This window comes from Lynx canadensis, chromosome B3 (genome assembly GCF_007474595.2).
Source record: "Lynx canadensis isolate LIC74 chromosome B3, mLynCan4.pri.v2, whole genome shotgun sequence".
NCBI classification, from domain to species: Eukaryota; Metazoa; Chordata; class Mammalia; order Carnivora; family Felidae; genus Lynx; species Lynx canadensis.
Genome location: NC_044308.2, coordinates 34,993,948 through 35,016,230, shown reverse-complemented (window position 1 = coordinate 35,016,230; position 22,283 = coordinate 34,993,948). Strand labels below are relative to the sequence as shown.

General features: G+C 55.1%; 2 long non-coding RNA genes across 8 annotated transcripts; one reads left to right on the top strand and one right to left on the bottom strand.

Moving 5' to 3' along the window:
• Nucleotides 1-161: 161 nt before the first annotated feature.
• Nucleotides 162-21,118, bottom strand: LOC116738134. Of its 6 annotated transcripts, XR_004343758.1 has the most exons (8): nucleotides 21,057-21,118; nucleotides 20,040-20,161; nucleotides 12,631-12,806; nucleotides 7,459-7,600; nucleotides 6,755-6,783; nucleotides 2,283-4,096; nucleotides 724-1,170; nucleotides 162-249 (listed from the first exon to the last, which is right to left on the bottom strand). It is a non-coding gene; the product is annotated as an uncharacterized LOC116738134 (long non-coding RNA). The 6 variants fall into 6 exon arrangements; XR_004343759.1 differs by lacking the exons at nucleotides 20,040-20,161; nucleotides 21,057-21,118 and adding an exon at nucleotides 13,933-14,783 and having other exon boundaries at nucleotides 12,631-12,685; XR_004343755.1 differs by lacking the exons at nucleotides 20,040-20,161; nucleotides 21,057-21,118 and having other exon boundaries at nucleotides 724-885; nucleotides 986-1,170; nucleotides 12,631-12,937.
• Nucleotides 17,700-21,338, top strand: LOC115515722. 2 transcript variants are annotated; one of them, XR_004343760.1, is made up of 3 exons: nucleotides 17,700-17,873; nucleotides 19,153-20,772; nucleotides 21,126-21,338. It is a non-coding gene; the product is annotated as an uncharacterized LOC115515722 (long non-coding RNA). The 2 variants fall into 2 exon arrangements; XR_003969368.1 differs by having other exon boundaries at nucleotides 17,704-19,392; nucleotides 20,446-20,772.
• The last annotated feature ends 945 nt before the right edge of the window (nucleotides 21,339-22,283 follow it).

Here is a 22,283-nt window from a genome sequence, read left to right as displayed (position 1 = left end):
CACGTGCGTGTTTCTCTTTGTGTCATGTTGTTTTGTTGGCTGGTTGGTGATTTTATTTTGTCCCCACGGCAGACCATAGGCCTGTGGCGCAATAAGGAAGAGAACGTTATTCTGAGTTCGAATCACCATTGCACCTTCCAGTTGAGGACTTTTTTTTTGGCGAGAAAGAGCTAACGGTAAATGTTCGCTCACACCAGTTCATGTTCTTCCTGGGCGTGGTCCTTGCATCCAGGCGGGCCCGTGGGACTACTGCTGGTCAATGGAATGTGGTAGAGGTAAGACTTACCACTTGCAGGCTTGGCCTTCACAACCTCCACAAGCCACCCTTTTTTTTTTTTTTTTTTTTAATTTTTTTTTTTCAACGTTTATTTATTTTTGGGACAGAGAGAGACAGAGCATGAACGGGGGAGGGGCAGAGAGAGAGGGAGACACAGAATCGGAAACAGGCTCCAGGCTCCGAGCCATCAGCCCAGAGCCTGACGCGGGGCTCGAACCCACGGACCGCGAGATCGTGACCTGGCTGAAGTCGGACGCCTAACCGACTGCGCCACCCAGGCGCCCCATCACAAGCCACCCTTTTTATGTCTGCCTTGCTCACTGGCAGGCTGGATGCAGAAGATCCCAAGGAAGATGTGGAGGGAACTGAGGCCCTGGAAGGCTACTAGGCTCGGGTTAGCAAAGCTAAGTAGAGTAGTGTAAGCCAAGTGAAAAGGAGTGAAATACCTGTAGAGCCATCGGATGGCAAGACCCACATTGGACCTTGCCTCGGTGGTACGACAAATGGCCTGTCGGTCTGGGAGACCACTAAGTCCAGAACTGGGCTTCCTTGGTCTGGCCTGAGTCCGTCCTGGTGGCATTTTCCTGTCCACTGCTCTTGAGGGTCTCCTAGTGACGACAAGTGGTTCTTACAGAGGGGGCCAAGCCCTAGGGGAATGGGTGTGTCCCTGGAGGAAGAATAGGGGAGGGGGGAGAAGAGAGAGTCTACCTCTAAAGCAAGAGACAGGGCAGGGCCTATCCAGGCAAAGGCAAAGAATCAGGCCTCTCTCCACGCCGTCACTGTCCTTGGAGGAAGTGCCACCCAAGACTGTGGGAAGTAGATCCAAGCGTAACGGGGTCTCCAGGGCAAAGGTCCAGTAGACATAAGACAATATGTTCACCCTCCCAGGGAGCCTGAGACATGGGAAATAAAAACAATATACTGGGGAAGGTTGAAAGTGGTACCTTTTATCAATCGCAAAACACATTTTTTCCACCAGTTGACATTTTGGAAATCACAATGCATCTTACACCCAATAGCACATCGCGGCATAGAGTAGCAAATGCTTTTTCCTTTCCACGGTACCTAACATAATGCCGTGCCTCGGATCGGGTGAAATGCAGTCGAGATGTGATCACAGTCACTTTTTAAAAGAACGCCCCTTTGTTCAACTAGAAATTTGAGGGCGTCGTTGAAGCCTCTAGGCAAATAGGAGCTGCTTCGGATTCTGTGTCCCCCTCTCTCTCTCTGTTCCTCCCCGACTCGTGCTCTGTCTCTCTCTGTCTCAAAAATAAATAAACGTTAAAAAAATTAAAAATATATATGTATATACTGGGAGCTGAATCCCTAAGTCACCACATGGAGGAGAGCACCCAGCATAACAAATTTCAGATTTACAAAAAAAAAAGCCAAGCTTGCAATATTTCGGAATAGAACGACTTATGCAGTACTGGGGCGCTGAACGTTAGAGATGGAATCTTTATATGCGGGTTATCTTTGGGTGAATGGCTAGGACATGACTTCTACACAGTAGCCACTCGAGAGAGAGTTGTTGAATGAGTTACTCAGAGATTAGTACCAGGGAGTGATCTTTCTTCAATTCTGTTTCTCTTGTGTTCTGTGTCTCTCTCGTTTCCCCCCTTTCTTTCTTCCTAATTTTCCATGCTAGGGGTTCACGGGAGAAACTCTCAAAATTTTTAAAGATTTAAAGAAAATCCTCGGCCCGCCTTTCAAGTCTACCTCCTTCCCGTGCCCCAGCCCTTCTCTGAAAGCACAGAAGTAATGTTAGTAACTGTTTCCAAAATGTGAACACTTTTGATGCGTCCGGGCCAATGCTCAGGCTTTCCAGGCACGCTCTAGCATTGTGTTAACACTTTGCTTGTGGCTCTTAGCTTATACCCTTCCTTGACTTTCAGTCACTTGCCTGCTTGCGAATCTCTTAAGGCAGTGATTAGGTTTTTAACTCTTCTGTGAACCCTTTCCTCCCTGCACCTAAGGCTGTAACTAGCATTTAACGAGTACTTACATGGTTGAGTAGACGATAGGATAATGGGTGGATGGATGGATGGATGGATGGATAATTCAGTGGCTGGATGGACAGCTGCATGAAACTATTTACTATTTCTTGCTCTTACATCACAGGAAACGGGTCAAAACAGAGTTTCCCTATGACGGCAGAGAGTTCGAGGTCACCGAGGCGAGGGCAGATTTCACGAGGCACAGCTAACTTACTCGAAGCTGCAAATGGGTAAAAATGATCCAGTCCCTCCAAAGTCCAGAAAACCGAATGGGTGTCTGCCTCTGGCCAATACGCGTGATATATTCTTCTTAATAAAGCCAGAGGAGTGTCCTCAAATTATCCAAGGAATACATTTGCCCACCCACAGCGATGGGGGAAGCAATTACTTATTAATAAAGAAATAGCTAAATCTAATTATATCCCCATCAGAGGCAGCTGGTAATAACACCGGGCTGGTCCTCCCGAGCTCGGTGACCTCGCTGACCGCAAATCAAAGTTTAAACCATCCGTCAGCCTCCAATACCTTCCCAGCACACCTACCAATTACCAGCACCCTGGTGCCGCTGTCTGCCAGGGGTCAGAGGTCACCGCAAGCACTGGATGGCTGGGAGCTGGCATGGGGCTTTAGAAATCTCATTATCCTGTTAACCATACATTTATCTGACAAGATAAAAGAGACTAGGTGACCAAGCTATCATTAAAGATTAATAGAAAGTATAAAAAATTCAGCTGCAACGAGCATTGCTGTTTAGGGTTTGTGATCGGCATGACAGGGTTATTAATCAGGGAGCCAAAAAGATTTAGGTCTTCGCTCTTGATAGTCTCTATTTTTATTTTTAGTTTTGAATGTTTTTTTTTTTCCCTTCTCTGTGTCTCAAGTCACTGCCTCGTCTCCCACCACCCCAAACCGGAGGTCAGAGGAGACGCCTGCTGATTGGCTCCCCCGGTTTCAAATCATAACCCGTCGGGCCAATTATAAGATTTGCCAAGACTCAGAGGTGACACGGTGGTGGCAGAGGGACGCTGCTCCCCGGGTCCAGCCCCTCCTCACGTGCCCAGCCTGTTAACCAGCGGGGTCCATCAATACGTTTGTAATTTAACGCAGTCCTACAAGGCACACCCAAGCCCCCAGATGCTTTCTCCTCATCCGTGGTTCCGTTTCAGTCTTACAGGAGAGAGCGCCTGCCCACGCCTGCCAGCAATCAGAGGGCAGGCTCTTTTTTAAGGCTCAGGGATTCTTTTTATTCTTTCCGGTGCTATCCCTGATTGCCCACCCACCCCTACCACCCTGCTTCTTCCCGGCATCTTCCTTTACCTTTCCGATCGTAAATCAGTGTCCCTTTCCCACGCGGTGCCATAGGAGTGCTCTCAGATGACAGCTTGGCCGCCCCCCCCCCCACCATGCCCTGGGGGCCAAGGTAGGGAAGCCAGGAGGATGAGGTGGCGGGTGGAAAACGGTGCCCAGGGCACGCGCGGGGCTTTCGCCTGCCCCGTGGACCGCAAGTTCAACGGTCTTCAGAAGGTTGCTCAGGAAGTGAGGTGACCACTGCCCTGGAGTCAGGGCAGCCTCAGCAGTGAGCAGGGGATGCCCATCAGGTCTGCGGAGTTTTTAGAAGGCAGCTGCCCCCGCCCCCGCCAGCTGGGTGACCTCAGGAAAGTCCGCAGGCCTCTCTGAGCCTGCTTCCCAGGCTAGGAAATGGGGACGACCCCCTCCCTCTCAGGGTTGTTTGAAGATCAAAAGGAATCCTTGAGCGTGGTCTCTTCTGTTGTAATCACTTCTTGCCTTGCTCCTGCTTCCTCCGGGTTCCATTAAAGCTAATCTGATAAATCAATTAAGGATAAAATTCCATTGACTGGCCTCTGGCTAGCTGCCAGAGTTCAAGGACAACGTTTTATTCTTCTCTGCAACTATCCCCCCCCCCCACAACACCACTCCCCTCTGCAAACACACACACACACACACACACACGCAGGAAGTGAGTTCTCAGGGAAGTGTGGAATGCCCTCCCTCTTCTTCCAGATCACAGACACCGTCCATGCCCCCATGGCGTCGCCAGCACGTGCCCCAGTAAGTCTCCATAAAAGAATGAATGTCTGGCCAGAAGGGCAATCCAAGCCTCCTGCTAGGAGGAGAGTCAGGTCAAAGACGGTTAAGTATAGCTGACAATCTGGCCCAAGAAGCCAAGGAAGGTAAACTGGAAGGAAGAAGCAGGAAGAGAAAGGACAGGTTGGTAAGAGGAGTGCAAGCTGGGTCAGGGAGAACGGCTTTACGACTGAGCCCTGTGGAGACTCAGCCTTTAAAAAGGTGTGACTCCAGGGGCGCCTGGGTGGCCCAGTCAGTTAAGCGTCCAGCTGTTTGAGTTCGGCTCAGGTCATTCTTCTCAAGGTTGGGGAGTTCGAGCCCCGCGACAGGCTCTATCCTGACAAGGCAGAGCGTGCTTGGGATTCTCTCTCTGCCCCTCCCTGGCTCACACACACACACACACACACACACTCTCTCTCTCTCTCTCTCTTTCTCAAGAAAAACATAAGTAAATAAACATTAAAAAAAATATATATATATACGTGACTCCCGCCAGCCATGTGGCCTAGCGCTGGGCATGGTTTTACAGCATGGAGACCCAGCCGTCGGCTGCAGCTGGGGGGGGCACTGTCCTTCCCCCTGGAAAGCCAGGTTGGCAATGTAAGGCACCGTAACAGGTGGAGTAGGGGGGGCGGTCTTCGAGCAGGGGCATGACAGGAGGAACGTGACATTTCAGGGACACACGTCTAGTGACGCTACACAGAGCAGGAGAGAGGAAGAAAGAACGGAACTGGGACACGAGGGAGAAGGCTGAATCCACGACGGTGGGGCCGGGACGTGAACGGAGAGACGGGGAAGTGTCCTCACTCCCCACCCGGACGAAGCTGGACAGCCCGGGCAGCCCAGCCCGCTTCTGGCTTCCTGTCCCCGTGTCCCAGCCAGAGCCTATCCAGCAGGCCCCTCCCGCCCCATGGCAGACGGAAAGGAAGAACATGGTTTCTCCTTCCACCTCTCGCCTCCACCCCCTCTGACAGCCCAGAGAGCTGTCCCGTCTGCGGAAACGTGCCCCTTCAAATTCGGGGCCGCACAAGCCTCCTCATTCACTGGCTGATTTACTAGATGTGTATCTAATGCATAGTTACATGTTAAGCACTTGTTCCCCAGAAAGTAATTTTCCCTTACGTCACAATGCCTGTTGTTTGAAGATCTTAACATTTGGGAAAGGAATCCAGAGTAAGACAAACACCCCATGACTGTGCATGGCTGGCCTTGCAGACAGACACGGTGACAGCTTCCTCAAAGGTGGACACTCATAAAATTCCTCCTGAAAGAGTCTGGGGCTAAGAAAGGGGTGCATGTGTGTGTGTGTGCACGCGCGCGTGAAAACGCAGAAGGAAATTACTGTTTGGACATCCACCGTTAAACCTCCACTTGATGTATCCATGTTGAAACTGACACTCAGAGAAGTAAAGAAACTTGCTCAAAATTACTCGGCCTGTGTCAAAGTTCAGAGTCAGCTCGGTCTGTGCTGAGAGGGCTGAAGAAACGGAAGTACAATGTTTCCCCCACCCGGTGGCATGCTTAGTATTTTCTCAGATCCATTTGTAGACCTCACGATCATCGCCTGAGCGCCTCCCATCTTGGGCGTTGTGGTTGAAACTGCACCTATGTTATCTACTGCAATGCTCGAAACCTTTCTGCCAGGAGGCTTATTATTCCTGTTTCAGAGATGAGACCGTTGAGGCACTAAGAGATTAAGTGATTCCCCCAGGAGGAGCTCAATTCAAATCCAGGTTTCTTTAAAGTCGTCCCCCCCCCCCCCAGAAAATAAATTTCCTTGAAGCAACAATGTCTATTGTCTGAAGATGCTACGTTAGGGAAATAAAAACAAAGCCCAAGCTCTTAACCACCACATGACACTGACTTGTTTCATTATGACCCAGTTTTGAGTCTTGGGAGTTCAGAATCGAGGTAGACGGGGAAACCATACCCACGTGAAAACCAAAGTTGTCACGTGATGATCTACATGTAAAGGACGGCAGCTACCCTATCTCATCGAAACGCATATTCTGTCTTCCCACTCTGTCAGTTTCTGTGTGTCTACTGCCCTGAGCTAGCTTCCCTCATGGTTGCAAGATGGCTGCCACAGCTCCAAATATCACACACAGTCCTGATGTATCCAATGTAAGAAGAGAAACCAGTTAATTCCTGTGTCTTTTTTCCTTTACTTTCCCCTCCGTTTATTTAGTGTAATTCCTACCATACCTGTCTAACCTTTTGTCTGCACTGTGTATGGAGACATGTTAGAAAGATGTTTACCCAATCTTCAAAATGGTTTTCGTACTTTAATGCACAGCTTGATTTTCTTTTTTGTAATGAACATACACACGTCACTTTTTAGGGACAAAAATGATAAATTTGGGATTCAAAAGAAACACAACCAAACAAATCTTACCGTGTCACTCGCCCGCTGACCACACACCCCTGTTGACAAGACAAGGGACAAACTCTTCAGCAGAGTTTATAAAGCTGCCTATGATCGGGTGTCTATGGTTGTTCCGCGGGACACCGGTCCTCAAACAGGCTGGCTGTGTGGGTGCTTCCATGGCTCAGGCTGTTCCCTGTGGCCGGAGGGCCTCCCAATCCACCGCTCGCCCAGAGAAGGTCCTATCCTGCCTCCAGGCCCAAACTGAACACAACTGCTCCTTTAAGCCTCCCCAGGAAGCTCAGTTGGAAGGTACGGCTCACCCTGTCCAGGGCCCATAGATTTGTATTTATTCTTCTATCTTAGGACGTTTTACCAACTGCCTCTCCAAGTGCTTAGCTTGGATGGTACATTGGAGCCCTAGTCCCCTTCCTCTCAAGACTGATCCTCTGCATCTCTTCCAATCAGGTCACACTGGGACCTTGACAAGGGCCATGGAGGAGATTTTATGCCACAGGCATTGGCAAATGCTACGATAGGGTATTTTATCCCCCCACCCCCTACCCCGGGGGAAATCTGGCTGTTAAACATTTACCAGCCCACACCAGTTCGGGTAGGGATCCTTCTCTTCCACCTCCAAATCAATTCAGTGACGTCAGTCTTACCCCCCCCACCCCCACCCCCTGCCGCGAGCACCTAGCACGGTGCTCTGCTCAAAGCAGGAAGGAGCTCACCGCTAGAGAATCAGCTTCTGGAAATGCCACCTAAGCAGACGGGGCAATCCAGGAATGGACTCGCGTCCTTCCCAGCCCTGGGCGCGGCCTGGAGCTTCTGGAGGGTTCCCTGCGGTGTTCCTAGAGAAATTGGCCCCACCTGCTGGAGAGGGAATAGGGTTTAACAGGAACAAAGGAGACATCAAATAGCCCCGGGGTTCCCCAAATCTCTAAATCTCATACAATGTAGAGACTTAAGTGACTCAATAACTGAGCCAGGCAGTTCGCCTGTTGGAAAATGCAGGGTGGATTGCTAAACCGGCCCAAGTAGCATTGATCCTCAGCTCAGGGCGGGGTCAGAGGGGTCCATCCAGTTCCCTCAAGCGCTGCCTGTGCTTTTCAAAGGAGATTGCAAGTCGCAGAGGAGAGCAAGAGGCAGGCCTGGGCAGCGCTCCCTCCTGCGGGATCCTGAATCCCCAGACTCAGGGATCCTGAATCCCCAGACTCAGCTGGGGCCTGCCACAGGCCTGGGTCTATGCAAGGTCTGTGCAGGGCACGGTGGCAGGCCGGAGGTCCTCAGAGAACTGACAGCCATGACTGGGTGACAGTCATGGTCACCCAGACTCAGGAGATCAAGGACAGCGTCCCTCCCGCCGAGAGGCAGGGGCTGAGTCTTGCTCAGGGGTGTTCCCCGCCACAGCACCAGGTTTTCAGGTCATTCTGAATCACGTCCGTTGAAATAAATCCAAGTTCTGGTCCTTTGCCCTGAACTCCTGTAGACAAGACCTTCTCTCCCTGAGCCTCAGTTTCCCCATACAGACAATGAAGCGCCTCAGCTCTATGAGTTCAGGGATAGCCTTCCCACCCCACTTAGCTTTGTCACTTTATGTCTCTGGGCACGTTTGAGCCCTGCCCCCCCAGCACCCCAGCCTGGAGCTGCCCCTGTGCGAACCTGTCTGTTTCTTGCCAGTGGGGACAGACTTCTCCCCGGAGCCCACCCAGCTGGCTGGGAGAGGTGCCTACCTGTGGGAGCCAGCTGAGTGACGAGAGGAGAGGGGAGCTCAGCACAGGTCCTGGGCCACCCACCCTCAGCCAGTGGCTTCCTTGAGTGGGAGGATGTCAGAGGCACGTCAACACTTTGGCCGCCAGTCTTTAGGGCCGGCGAGGCAGGGAGAGGGCTCGGGGGAGCCCGGGCCCTGCAGAGCCAGCCTGCAACAGACGGGAGCCCAAACCAGGAGGGACCCTGCACCCCACCCCACAGCTTTTAGGGATCTGGGGAGAACGTGGGGGTCGGGGAGGCAGGGAAATTTCTTTTCCTGCATTTTCTGCCCACGAGACACTTTATAATTTACCTCCTTTCTTTCTAACAGAACTCCACGAGGCCCCCAATTCTCAGGTGAGGCTCAGTGAGGTGGCATGTCTTGTCCCAAGTCACTCTGTCCCCCAGGACAGAGAGCCTTTGGGATCACAGTTCAAAGGTGCTGAGCACCACACTCGGAAGAAAACAAGGAAGAAGGTGCGACCCACACACTTGCTGCCATTCCAATTTTTACGTGTAAACGGCGAGCTCTGCCCCTCCGACCCCGACTGGGGGCACTGAGGCCTGGTGGTGCCCACATGGGGCAGCTGAGTCTGGGAAGCATTGAGCTCCCATTCGCGTGAGGTCCGGGGCGGGTGGGGGTGGGCAGGATGATGTGATCAGACCCCCAGGGGAAAGCCAGCTGGGGACCCAGGCTCTGGGCCAGCCCCCACCTGGGGCCACAGCCCCACTGGAGACTCAGCTCAAGGCACGAGAGCTGGAAGTCCCACTCTGCCGCCCTCTGCCCTTCTCCGTGCCCCTCCACCGGCCTCTCTGCCCAGGCTTCACTCCCACCCACTTTGAGCCCCCATAGAAAAAGGGCCCCCACTCCCTTCTTTCCTCCCAATATGGGCTTGAGGTCCGTAAGAAATTGCCACAAGGACCCGCTGGACTATAGCCCCAGTGTTAGCAAAGTAGAAATACGCAACCAGAGGTTAGAGGCTCCACCCACCCACACCTGCGTGTGGCTCTTCCCTCAGAGGGCCCTTCTAGAAAGAAGGGAGACCATGGCCCCAGACGAACCGCCCCAAGTTCAGCTTTCCTGTCCTCCACAGGGCACGGGCTCAAAGAGGTTGGCTAACTTACCCAAAGTCACCCAGGGGGTATTGGCCGGAACCAAAATCCGAGCCAGTTGCGTGGCAAAGCCTGTTTCCATCAGATCCTGCACCCTGGTTACTGCTGTCCAGAACGGACCCCAGCCGCATGGGGTCCCGCCATGGGTCATCTCTTCTCCCAGACTCTGCTGACCCCCTTCCTTCTCCACAGTGAGCATCTGGCCCATCTCAGGCATGACCTTGGGTCCCTTCTCAGCCCTGGGGACAGCCCCGGGTCACACCCCTCTCCTTTCCTTATCCCCCACCCTCCACTTCTCCAGAGGTCCTGGCTGCCTCTCCCTCCATTTCCATTTTCAAAACCTATCCACGGAGAGCCTGTGGAAAGTCAGGGACTCTTCTTGGGGCTGGAGAGACAGAGGTGGTGAGCTCCCGGATCTCATGGTCTATATTCTTCTTTTCATGTTTATTTTACTTTATTTTTGAGAGAGACAGAGCATGAGTGGGGGAGGGACAGAGAGAGAAGGAGACACGGAATCCGAAGCCGGCTCCAGGCTCCGAGCTGTCGGCACAGAGCCCGACGCGGGGCTCGAACCCACGAACCGGGAGATCATGACCTGAACCGAAGTCGGACGCTTAACCGACTGAGCCACCCACGCGCCCCCGCGGTCTATATTCTTCTTTCGGGAGGCAAGTACACGAACAAATAAATAAGATAGCCCCTGACAGCGGGCGCTAAGTGCTGCAAAGGCTACAGGGAAGCGAAGTGAGCTTGTCCAGGCTGTCCCTCAGCCATCCTGCACCGCATCTCTGCCCTCACATGACCTTGGGGAACAATGATGGGAGGAACAGGGGCAGGGGCCAGGAAGACCATGCAGGAAGAGGCTCGGGCCAGGCCCTTGGAGTGTGACGTTGCGTTAGATTTACGTCCTCGCTGTGAAAGACAGAGATCATCTCCGGGCACAGAAGACAAAACTGAGGCTCCCAGAACTTGCTCCGAGACAGGGGAGCCCGTGCGGACTGCACCAGAACCCAGCTCTCCGGACTTCCCGCCCAGCGCTGTTTCCAAAGTCCACTGCCTTCCAGGCAAGATATGAGACTGCGGCCTCCCCTCCCCCCGTATTACCCCATCCCCCAGCCCCCTAACCTGGGACAGCCCAGCCTCCCCTCCCCTCCACCGCCACTCCCAGCCCCTGCACACGGCTGCAGCAATGGCTGGGGGCACAGACAACCCAGCAGTTCCAGAGACGAGCCCAGCAGATAGCGCAATGCCTCGAGAAGGCGTTCAGGGGATGCTGTCCGTTCGGTTCACGGGGCAGACCGCTTGCTAAAGTGGTCTCAGACCGGAGCCTTCTAGCTGGAAGGGGCCCTCGAATTTAATCCACATGTAATTATAAGATCACATGCCACCCTGGGGACTGTGAAAGCGTAGGAAGGGGTGACAGGAGAACACTAGATAAGGGGGAACACTTATTATTTTCTGGGGGTCGCTGAGGCAGGAACAGTGATCTGGCGTTACACAGGGTAGAGGGGTGGGGAGGAGAGGACACGGCAGAAGGAACGATCAGTAGGAAGGTGCACGGGAAGTTCTAGAAGCCAGGGAAAGGGTACTGTGGCTGAGCTGATATGGCTTTGCAGCAGAAACAGGGGTGCCAGTATTGTGGGTGGGTGCCACACCGTGCGGAGAGCTATGGATGGGATCAGGCACTTGGGGGACGCCTGGGTGGCTCAGTCAGTGGAGCGTCTGACTTCGCTTCAGGTCACGATCTTGCGGTTGCGGAGTTCAAACCCCGCATCGGGATCGCCGCTGTCGGTGCAGAGCCTGCTTTGGATCCTCCGTCCCCATCTTTCTCCGTCCCGGCCCCGCTCACGCTCTTTCTCTCTCTCAAAAATGAACACACACTGGGGCGCCTGGGCGGCTCAGTCGGTTAAGCGCCCGACTTCGGCTCAGGTCACGATCTCGCGGTCCGTGAGCTCGAGCCCCGCGTCGGGCTCCGCGCTGACGGCTCGGAGCCTGGAGCCTGCTTCGGATTCCTGTCTGGAGGCCGGCCCAGGTGCCCACAGGCGATGACGATGCTTTAGAGGAGGGGCACCGGTGAGGGGGAGAGTAGGGGGCGCATCCCAGAGATACGAAATCCGGAGGTGAGATCCGCAAGCGTGGGTGATGCATGGCGGGGGAGGATGGGGGAGAGCGAAGTCAAGGGAGGTGCCGGGCTCCCTCCTGTGGCAGCACGTGGGTGGGGACGATCCGATGTTGGAATCCAAGGCCCAGATCGGTGACATGTGCCCGAGACCTCCCAGCCAGGCTCCATTCTCAACTCTGGGTCTATTTCTAGCTGAGCAGAGCAGGGCTCCGGGGGTACAGCTGCTCTTTGTCCCCCTAGAGCCCGAGAGGCTGGAGACGAGCCCCGGTCCTCAGGGCGCGCCCCGCCCCCACCCACAGTATCTCACACGGTCCCCGGCACCCAGGGCTCGGGATGGATGGCCAGGGATCCTGAGATCTCTTCCGCACCCTAATCTGTCTCCCGGAAGTTACGTCTCCTGGGGACTCACCTTCCTTCTGTGTTTAAAACACTGTTACTGACAGGGGTGCCTGGCTGGCTCGGTCGGTGAAGCATCTGACTCTTGGTTTCGGCTCAGGTCACGATCTCACGGTTCTTGAGTTCGAGCCCCATGTCAGGCTCCGCGCTGACCGCATGGGGCCTGCTTGGGATTCTCTCTCCCTCTGCCTCTTCCCTGCTCGCTCTCTGTCTCTCTCTCTCTGCTTCTCAAAAACAAATACATAAACATTCAAAAAAAATACAATAAGGTAGTTACTGACAATCAAATGACACGAGGCACGCGGTACCAAGCAATACGTGAATGGAAAATATTTTTATTACAAAGCGTGGGGCGGAGTTGAGGCCGGAGGATGAGAAGGCCGGGCCTGGGGGTAAAGCCCAGGCAGAGGCCCGAGGAGGGGGCCCGGTCTCCACAGTGGCCCCACGAAGGCATATGCCGTTTGCGCATTGTTCAGGTAAGGAAATGAAGGTGAACAGAGGTGGGCAGCTCATCTACACTCACCATTTCCGAAGGGGTCAAGCTCTCCTCCCCCAGGCCTTCACGGATGAGACGTTGCCTATGGAGATGGAAGTGAAAAATGGCTTCTCCATGCTGACAGTCTCCCCAGGAACTAGTTGCAGGAACTTTTAGCAGCTGGGACCTCCAAAGGTCTTCAAGCGTGATAACCCAGGGCAATTCTGAGGAAGGAATTGGCCTTTCTGGGGACACGCCCAAGCAAATAGATGTGTGCAAATAGTTGTGTTCTCTTCAATTTTTTTTTTATGTTTATTTTCGAAAGAGAGAGAGAGAGAGAGAGAGAGCATATGTGGGGGAGAGGCAGAGAGAGAGAGGGAGACATAGAATCCGAAGCAGGCTCCAGGCTCTGAGCTGTCAGCCCAGAGCCCGACGCGGGACTCGAACTCACGAACCGCGAGATCGTGACCTGAACCGAAGTCGGATGCTCAACCGACTGAGCTACCCAGGCGCCCCTGTTCTCTTCAATTTCAAAAGCCAGGGCCTCCCAGAGGCAGGGGGCCGGCGGGAGGGGTGAGGAGGGAGCCGCCAGCCGGGCCCTGCCCGCGTGCCTGTCGTCCCCCCCCCCATCTGCTCTGGAGGGGCAGAGGGCGAGGAACATGCTGTCCACTGATCCACAACTTGAGCAAAACTTAATTGCTTCCCTGAACCTGAAAAATATCAAACTGCATAAATAAATGTGCCTTAAATTATTAATAAAGGCATTTACATCTGGAGTCGGAGCATGAAAATTAATCTAATTTCTTATGCTAAACCGGCTGGTGTGGCCTGTGATTTAAGGATTCAGAGACACAAAGGGCAGGGAAGAAAATGATGGGAGATGGGCTGTCTTTGGCATTTTGCATATAAGATCTGGAAAAGAACGAGAAGGAAGGAAGGAGCGGAAAGAAAGTGTGGGAGGGAGTTCTCCCGGAGACCCGGATGAAGGCCCCTTCCTCACTGAGAAGCAAGAACATAGAGTCTACCGTTTGAATGGCCCTAGAAGACTCTCCCGGGCAAACACGAACCAGGCTCCACCCTGCTTATCTTCAGAGCAGCTCCAGAAAACTCTGAGGGAGCCTAGGTTTCTGTGCAGGTTGAATTACTTGACTTTCTCAAGGGCAGGTGTGATGAAAGCCCAAACTGGGATGGGCCTAACAGCTAGAAAGCAGGACCATCAGCTAAAGCCTGTGTGGCCAGGGGGAAGGAACCCAGAGACCCCTGTCACCTGCCAGGGCTTTCTTCCTTTAGCTTCCGGAAGCAGGGTGGTACGAAACAGCCCTGCCTCCGAGTGCCAGCTCGGCCATTTACCAGCTGAGTATCCTTGGCCCAGCTTCTCCTCTCTGAGCCTCAGTGTCTCCATCTGTAAAATGGGCTGACAATATCTATCTCACAGCATCTGTGTAAGGACGCAATTTGGGAATGGCTGAGCCTGAGGGCAGAGGGTACTCCTACCGACGTCGTCCCGTGTCTTTGCTACCCCCTGCTGTGCCAGACGCTTTTGTTCTGTAAGAGAGAGAAAAGAAAAGGGTGGGTTGGGAGTTTGGGCTGAGGGAAGAGCAGAGGAAGAGAAATGATATGGAGCCTGTTCTCATCTGGCCCCTGGGACTGCGCTGAGCTCTGAAATCTAGAGGCTGGAGAGTCAGAAGTTAAAAGGTTTCGTAAGACTGTGGACAGAAGCGGAGCTTGCGGCGTGGAAGTGAAGAGACGTGCCCCCTCCTCTTCCTCTGCCTAGAACATTCTGTGTTCCAGTGTTCAATGCCCCGGCCACGGATGGTCTCCTCACACGGCAGGGGTCATGCTGGGGAGGGGCAGTGGGACAGACACAGGGGTCACAGCCTCCAAGCCCCCCCCCCCCCCAGATACCCAGGAAACACTCATTTCTAGCAGCGGGAGCCAAGAAAAGCAAATGGGCCGCGATTTCCTGGTCACGCGCTGGGGAGCTAGGACCCCTAGATTCCATCTCTGAAATGCCCGTCCTTAAGCTCGGTATACAGCTGGTGTCAGGTGATCTCTTCCTCTATCTGGTCTCCCAGGGAATCAGGGGCTAGGGTTCTGTACTTTAAGCCCCAAAGACACCGTGGACTAACCCTATTTATTTTTGAGACAGGGAGAGACAGAGCATGAACAGGGGAGGGTCAGAGAGAGGGAGACACAGAATCTGAAACAGGCTCCAGGCTCCGAGCTGTCAGCACAGAGCCCGATGCGGGGCTCGAACTCACGGACCGAGAGATCATGACCTGAGCCGAAGTCGGCCACTTAACCGACTGAGCCACCCAGGCGCCCCCGGCCAACACTTGTTAAAACACCAGCTAACATTGAACTCTGCATGCTACCTCTAATCGTGGAGTGAACGTTTTTACTTCTTTCGGCCCACTGAGTCTTGAACAACCACCGTGTAAGGTAACGTCTCTCCGCTATCGTGAAGGAAACCGAGGCCCAAGGAAAGTGACCGGCCCCAGGAAACACAGCACGTAACCCAGAAAGCAGGAATGTAGTCGCTTGGTTCTCTGATGGCTGGAGAGTCAGGCTGACCTGGGGCTCCCAGCCCTACGTCGTAGCAGTGGCCCTGGCTGGCATTCGTGGAACCCCTCCCGTGTTAAGAACTCCACAGGCACAACCTGCACTCCGTCCCAAGAGCCCCGTCACAGGCACACTCTCCCCCTCGTATAGAGAGAGCACTCTGGAGAGGCCAGGCTCCCTTTCCCCTCGTCCAGGGAGGAGAAGACTCAGGACTCCAGAGGCCGCCCCTCTCGCTTAGAACATCTCGGCTTCCCCATCCGTCCAACAGACCTGGAAACACTGAACTTTGCAGAGGCCACTTTGAGGACCAACGAGGGGGCCTGGGGCCGGTTACTGTCCCTCTGGGCAGCCCGGGTTCCCTGGAAAAAAGAAGGTGGCAGCGGTGGTCCCTACCCAAGGTCACAGCCTGGTACAGGTCGGGGGCCTGCTTCTCCCACGACTGCCCCGGACACCGCCTCCAAAGGCAAGCGGAAGGGAACAGAAAGATCCCATTTGCTGCAGGAATATGTCTTTAAAAAAGGAGGGGGTAATGCTTGCTTCAATTTTTTTCGTAGGTTTTTTCCCCCCTCGGATGTTACCCTAATTACACTTCCAAACTGCAACACGGATTTTTTAAAAGGTTTCCTAGATAAAAGTTTAATTAATGCTTATTAAAAAGAAGATGAGCGTTTAGACTGAATGTATGATACAGTAGAGGTGGCCATTTTGTTGTCTATCTTTAGGTTTCAAGGCAAACAGGGACCCCCCCCTTTTGTGCTTACGGTGTGAAGTCAACATTTATGTCCATTTTATAGGAACTGTCATTAGGTCATGTGCTGGGGACATTGTCACCAATTACTGCCTGCCGGAGTAGAGTCGCTAAGACCAAATTGTTAAGAGAAGCGGGGTATCCCCGAACCCCACGTGTTTTGTGTTGGGCTTAGGAGGAAAAATGCCATTTTCTCAGAAATTGCTTTCACCCTGAGTCAAGAATTTCCAGGGGCACCTGGGTGGCTCAGTGGGTTATGCGTCCGACTCACGATTTTGGCTCAGGTCGTGATCTCATGGTTCACGAGTGCGAGCCCCACGTCGGGCTCCGTGCTGACGGGGCAGAGCCTGCTTGGGATTCCCTCCCTCCCCCTCTCTCTGCCCCTTCCCCTGTTTGTGCGCTAGCTCTGTCTCTCTCAAAATAAATAAGTAAACCTTTAAAAAAAAAAAAAAAAAAAGGAAAAGGATTTCCTGGTCTAGCTCTGGGCACCGTGCCTCCAGGATGAGGGCAGACGGGTAAGGAGAGGGATTTCACTTTATTGGGTCCTCTGGGGACACGTAGGAGAGTTGAGAAGCAGACCCCTGCTCGTGCTGGCGGTGGCTGTCCTCAGCCCACACTCCCCGGTCACGATGCCACCCTCCAGCCCCTTGCCCCCCTCCTTCTCTCCGCCAGACGCGCTTCGTGCCTGCGTATACCGTGTGGCCCTACACAGGTCACCTCATCTCTCGTCTGCAAGACAGGCATGGGCTTCCCTGCCGCACAGGGTCGACGGGACTCCTGTACGATCCCAGAGGCGAAAGTGATTTGCGAACCGTAGGGAGCCATACGGTCACTGTTGTTACTATAGCTCAGCTAGACGATCAGCAGACACTCCTTGAGTGCTGTTCATTTCCCTTAGAATCTGAGCGATCCAAACTGCAGGAACGGCACTCGGGTTTCAAAAGGCGAAGTGGCGGAAGACAGAACCCCCCCCCTCCCTCCCCCACCTGCTCCTGGAGACTGAGATCCCCCTCGCCTGAGCCTTGAGCTGCAGGGAGCTTGCTGATGATCTGCAAACCTGAGTGGGGGGGCCCAGCAGTCCTGGCTGGATCAGGGCGGGTAGGGAAGAGCCACCCCAGGAGCTGTGGGTGCTCATGACCACCGTGTCATTCACTTCCTGTGCTCAAGTGTGGGCCCCACGAGGCCGGTGCTCACCTGGCCTCCAACGCGCAGATACAGGCATCGCTGGTCACACCCCGGGGGCACGAGGGGGAGAGGGGGTCCCTGAATCCCTAACACGCTTGCTGAGCGCAGGGTACCTCTAAGGAGTAGGCCGTCGGGCGCTGATTACATTATCTGCTCCGCCAACATTTCCTGCGCAGTTGCTCAAAGCCGTCCTCGTGACCGTCGCTAGGAGGGGGAAGTCAGAGGAGGAAGGCAAGGAAGCTCGAGACTAACGGCCCCACTGTGTCTCCCACATAAGTTCGTCTCTGTGTTGTACTGGGTTCCTGTCTCTCTGTGGAGGGCACACATTCTACACTCTCCCGAGAGGCCCCTTGGCTGAGGGTACTTGCTGGAAGCCAGAAGGAACACCGTGGGGAGACCAGGCCGATTCAGCTGGCTGGCCACCCCTCCGCTCCCACTCCCAACCCGGGCTTCCTCCAAAAAGAGCACCCCGGGCCTGCCGTGACCTGCCCCCTTGCCGGGCCCGCCTCCGTGGCTCTCGCCTGTCACCCCCAGGCCTTGCTCTGCACCACTTTAGTTTTTAAGATTTAGAGAAAGGGAAGTGTGGTGAGCCCAGGGCGGGCTGGGGCAGCGGAGGGGCAGGGGCCCCCCGGCGGGGCTCAGAGCAGAAGCCGCTGATGCGCTGTGGTCGCCTTGTGGTTCGGGCCCAGAGGCTCATGCAGGCGCTTGTGGGGAGCATGATGACTGGTGAGCCGATTCGGAGAATTTCTGCAGGTTTTGTAATGAGAGGTGACAGCTCACAGCGGGAGACGACAAGGTGCTTGGGTGCGGGGACAACGGAGGGCAGGGACAGAGGGCAGGCCTCCCACTCGGGCCACGGAGCGCAGGGCACGTGGGGCGGTGTCTGAGCGCAATGAATCCCCTTGGAAGAACTCACTTGTTCAGGGCTGGGGTAGGGGAGTGATGAGAACAGAGAAGAGCAGAGGTCCGGCCCCTCCTGACGAGCCGGGCCTGCTCTGCGACGGGGCTCTGCCCCACGTGTCTAGGGCTGCGGGCTGCCTGTCATGAGGGACAGCTCTAGGCTATTCCAGCAACCACTCCCTGGCCCCCTCCATCACCGTGGGGACACAGTCCTGGCCTGGGCACAGGACACCACAATAAGCAGCACAGAGGGGGGATGGCTGGGAGGGAGAGCCTGACTGGAGTCTAGACCGGGTGGTTCGGACACATTCACACAGTAGACGGTCCCTCTGACAGGGACCCATCATTATTCCGTGGCTGTGGGACCCTATCTTCCTTCCTTAACGTGACCTTCAACACTGGCGCACCCTGGGCCTGCCTACCTTTTCAGCATCATCCCCTCTACCTGCCCCATTGACATGGCTGAACTACCAGACTGTTGCCCGGCACACTACATACCCACTCTGATGCCCCAGGGCCTTTGCACTTGCCAGCTCCTCTGCCCATAAGGCTTTTCCCTTTCCTTCTTGCCTGGCAGATCTTTCAGGAACCAGTTCAGATACCTTCTCTTCTGTGAAGCCTTCCCTTGGCCCCAGAGCAGAACTCACCCCAGGCCCTCCAGTAGTACAGTCACTTACTTTGCACACGTGTCTGTCAAAACCATTTGTTTTCCTGGCTGTCTCCCTTCCAGGCTGTGAGGAAAGGGACCCTGCCTTAATTTACCTCCTGCTCCCAAAGTTCCAGTCAGAGTCTGGAATATGGCAGGCATGTCATGGAGGCATGGAATGCATGCATGGGAAGGATGAAGGGCACATCCAGGCGGGGGAGAGTGCCTCCTTTGAATCTGGGCCCCCAGTCCTAAGATCTGCCCCTCCTCCTCCCCTCCCGTCTTCCAGAAAGCCTTCTATATTCCCTCACATGCCGGAGGCCCCATTCAAGGCCCTCCCCTCCACTCTCAGACTCTCACACCTTGGATCCCAAGTAAGCGCTTGATCCCTGTGAAGCGGTTTGGACCCCAAAGCCTAGAGGGGGGGGTCACAGGAACCCAGCGTTCCCCTTAGAAATCTATCAGAAGGTGACAGATGCATCCCCTTGGCAAGCCCCAGCCCGCCCTGCTGCTGTGTTCCCTCCCTCAGAGAATTCCCTCCAGCCCGGGACCGGGAACCCTGAGCACCGCTCCCACGACCAGGTGAGGGCGGTACCCGGCCCCAGAAAAGGGTTTAGCCTCCAGCAGCCACCAAGAATGGGCACCAGCCATGCCTAGAGGGGACGGGCAAGGCAAGGAGGTGTGCAGAGGCTGACAGGAACTCGTTTAAACCAGACTCAGCCAGTTTTGCTCTGTCTGAGCGGTGGAGGAAGTGAGTGGTTCACACCTGGTGAGTTGGAGTGGCCGGAGGTATCTGGAGGCCTGGGGGGGGGGGGGTTCTGTCACTGGATCTCCCACAGAGCACACAGGCGAGGTGGCCCCCACCCTAGGGCTCCTTGAGAGACGGGGCCAAACCCATGCCCGCAAGAGACACTCAGAAACAACAAGGCTGGGCCTTCCTGTCTCCCCACCCCGTCCTGGCCCTACCCTGTGTGGTGGAGATGCCCAGAGAAGGGAAAGCTCGAGTTCCAGCTGTCCAGAGAACTCTGTTCCCCACCGTGTCCTTCCCCCGGAGTCCTCGGAGGACTATTTACGCTCCTGGCTGCGGGCAGCCGGACTGCTGCGGGTGTCCCCCCTTCTGGAAACTTCCAACCCCTTCATCCTCCGCGGGGCATCAAAGCCAGGCCACTGCTCCTCCAGAGAGGAGACGCCACGGCAGCCGGGGGTCCCGATGTCCCTGTCCCGTCCGCCAAGGAGACTCACGCTGCCGACGCAGCCAGGCTTCCGCCCCCGATGCCTGCACGGGACGCCTCGCGGCCCCGTGTGTGTCCCTAGGCAGAAACAGCCCTCTCCTGTCTTCTCACGAGGCTGAACCGCTCCTCAGAGAAGCAGATGGAAGGGGAGGCCCCAAATCAAGACGCTTATAGGCACTCCCACCTTCGGGAAGCAAGGGGTCAGCCGTGCGGCCTCGGGTAGAGCCTGCTCGAATCCTGCCTCGCTCGCTTCCTGGCCGTGTGATGTGCGGGCAACGTTGCTTCTCTGAGCCTCAGTGTCCTCCCCTGTAAAATGGTCACGAGCACAGATACGCCTGCTGCCTGGGGTCGTTCGCACTCGTTCAGCGAGCACTCCTGGATTCTGAGCTTAGTGGGGGCAGCACAGGATAGGAGTTCAACAGTGAACCTTGCTGCCCCTTCACTGCTGGGAGGATTCGGGGTCTCCACCAGGTAGCGCTCAGGCCCCGGGATCAGACATGGTGGGTTTGAATCCTGGCCCCGCCACTCACCAGTTGGGTTTGCCTTGGGCAGCTAGCCCAACCCGTCTGACTCTCCCCTCCTTTTGGCAGTGGGGACCCGTAACAGCCGCCACATCAGAGGGCCATCAGGAGGACTGCATGGGGAGGGCACACGCCAGGTTTAACCCAGTCACTGGCATGTAGTAAGTGCTCAGTAAACGTTGGTGGTGCTGTTGGTTTGATCCCACCCCCCAAACACAAGCGCAAGACTCTCCTCCTTTACGTTCGAGTCACACGCAACGCGATCCCCCGGCCCCGGGAGAGCCAGAGTCCCTCAGAAGCTGCTTCATCAACCGCACCTCCCAGCCAGATCAACATCACCTACGCGACCGTTGGCACCCCTGGGTCACCCACGAGGAACCCTGCCCCTGGGCTCAGGTCAGGAAAGGTGCTAGCGTGTTCCCAGAACAGGAGGACATTTCCTTGCAACTTTCCCACCTGGGCCCGGGTGCGCAGGGGGGAGGGAGGGGAGCCACCCTGCCCGTGGCCCGGTTTCCCGGTGGAGAGCCAAGGCTCAGAGCCGCAGCGGGGCCCGGGCAAACCTGGAGCCTACTGGGTAGTGGCAACTCAGGTTCAAGAGGGGGCGCTGAATGCAACATGGCCCCGTGACAGCCAACGGTGGCCCACATCACCTGACCCCGTCCCTGCTCGTGCCACCTTACCCCTTGCCGGCATTCCAAGAAATCTTCCTTCGGATGCGTGCACGTACAACTTTAATTTCTTTTGCACAGGTATCAGTTGTATCCCTGTATTCTGACCACTGCTTCCTCAACGTTTTGCTGCGGTTGAAGTTTTTGAGGAAATGCACGTCACATGTAATTAACCATTTGAGCGTACAAGTCAGTGCTATTCAGTGCACTCACCACGTGGTGCGACCACCAGCTCGCTCTACTTTGAGGACTTTTCAGGGGCGCCTGGGTGGCTCAGTCGGTTGAGCGTCCGACTTCGGCTCAGGTCACGATCTCACGGTCCGTGAGTTCGGGCCCCGCGTCGGGCTCCGTGCTGACAGCTCAGAGCCTGGAGCCTGCTTCGGATTCCGTGTCTCTCCCTCTCTCTCTGCCCCTCTCCTGCTCGCACCCTGTCTCTCTCGCTCTTTCTCTTTCTCTCTCAAAAATAAATAAATGTTAAAAAAAATTAAACCAAAAACATTTTCAGCGCCCTATGAAAACACCCCGTACCTATTAAATAATCACTCCCCATTTATGCCTCCTCCTCCAATCCCCTGATAACCTCGAATCTGCTTTCTGACATATGAGCACCCATTTTCCCGCTCCCCCGATTCCGCAGCAGGGCCAGGATGGGGGCGACGCTGGTAAGCTGCTTTTGGTGCCCACAGGAGCAGCGGGCAGGTGCTTCCAGGGTGGGCAGGTGCAGGGTGGACCCTGAGAGTGCCGCCTGCCTCCGTGTTGTGCATAGGGCACCCCCTGGCCTCACCCTAGGACTGGCCTCGTTGGACAATTTTAATATATTGACATGCTTGCTTTATCCTGCTCTGTAAACATGTGTTCCTGCTGAGATGTTTGAAGACCAGTTATGGAACACACGGCACTTCTCTGCTCCATTGTCCCGCTCACATCTGCTCTGAGGACGTTCTACACAGTGACAAATCCATTGCCCCCGCCTCAGGGCCAACTACCCCAAACACGTCTCCCATCGGTGTTGTTTGTTGGCTGTTTGGTTTGTTTTCAGAAGGGTCTCACGTGGCACGTGGGTATCAGGCCTCTCTCACGCTAAAATGGCCTTGGCTTCCCCCCGCCCCATAACACTGGGCTTTTGAAGAGTCTTTTAGAAAGGATTTGCCTGACTGTTCTACCTCGTTGTCGTTCAACCTGTCCCTCTGGGCACAGGTGGTTGGGGCCAAAGGCTAAAGTCTTTGGCAAGAACGCTCC